The following is a 545-nucleotide window of genomic DNA, read 5'->3' as shown; positions in this document are numbered from 1 at the left end:
CTCCTCGTCCGGTCGTACAATGACCACTTCGGCCAAATCGCCTGCCTCCAAGGCACTGTCGAACTTTTCAAGGGACATCTTGTCCAGCTCAAGAAGAGCATCTACTGCAAGCATAGCCTCGAGGCGGACGTCGCTATCTCCCTCCCCTGTCATACCGATGACGAGGGTGTATAACTGTGCACCGTCGTCTACGGTAGACACACCCTGGATCAGGGTCGACGCCCGACGTCTTGCAGCCAGTATACGGCGTTGCCGTCGCATCTGTACAGAGGTTCTATGTCTCCATGAGACCAAGATGAACACGCACTCCGATTTGTCCGGTGTCTCCCTCACTTTCCGCTCCTTTGAAGCTCCGATGTTATCGACGAATTCCGACGAAGAACTGCTAACCCCGCAGTCTTCGTCCAGTGGATATTGTGTCACTCCACGCGCATATGAAGGACCGTGCCCAGGATGCTTCGGACTCCGTCAGACCACGCCGTCAATGGCATGCACGACTGCTTCGCAACGAAAGCAGAGCTCAGTGGCTTACGTGCCACTCCAAA

Source organism: Plasmopara halstedii, assembly GCF_900000015.1.
Source record: "Plasmopara halstedii genome assembly, contig: Scaffold_3060, whole genome shotgun sequence".
Lineage (NCBI taxonomy): Eukaryota > Oomycota > Peronosporomycetes > Peronosporales > Peronosporaceae > Plasmopara > Plasmopara halstedii.
The sequence above is the reverse complement of the archived record's forward strand: the minus strand, read 5'-3'. Positions refer to the sequence as shown.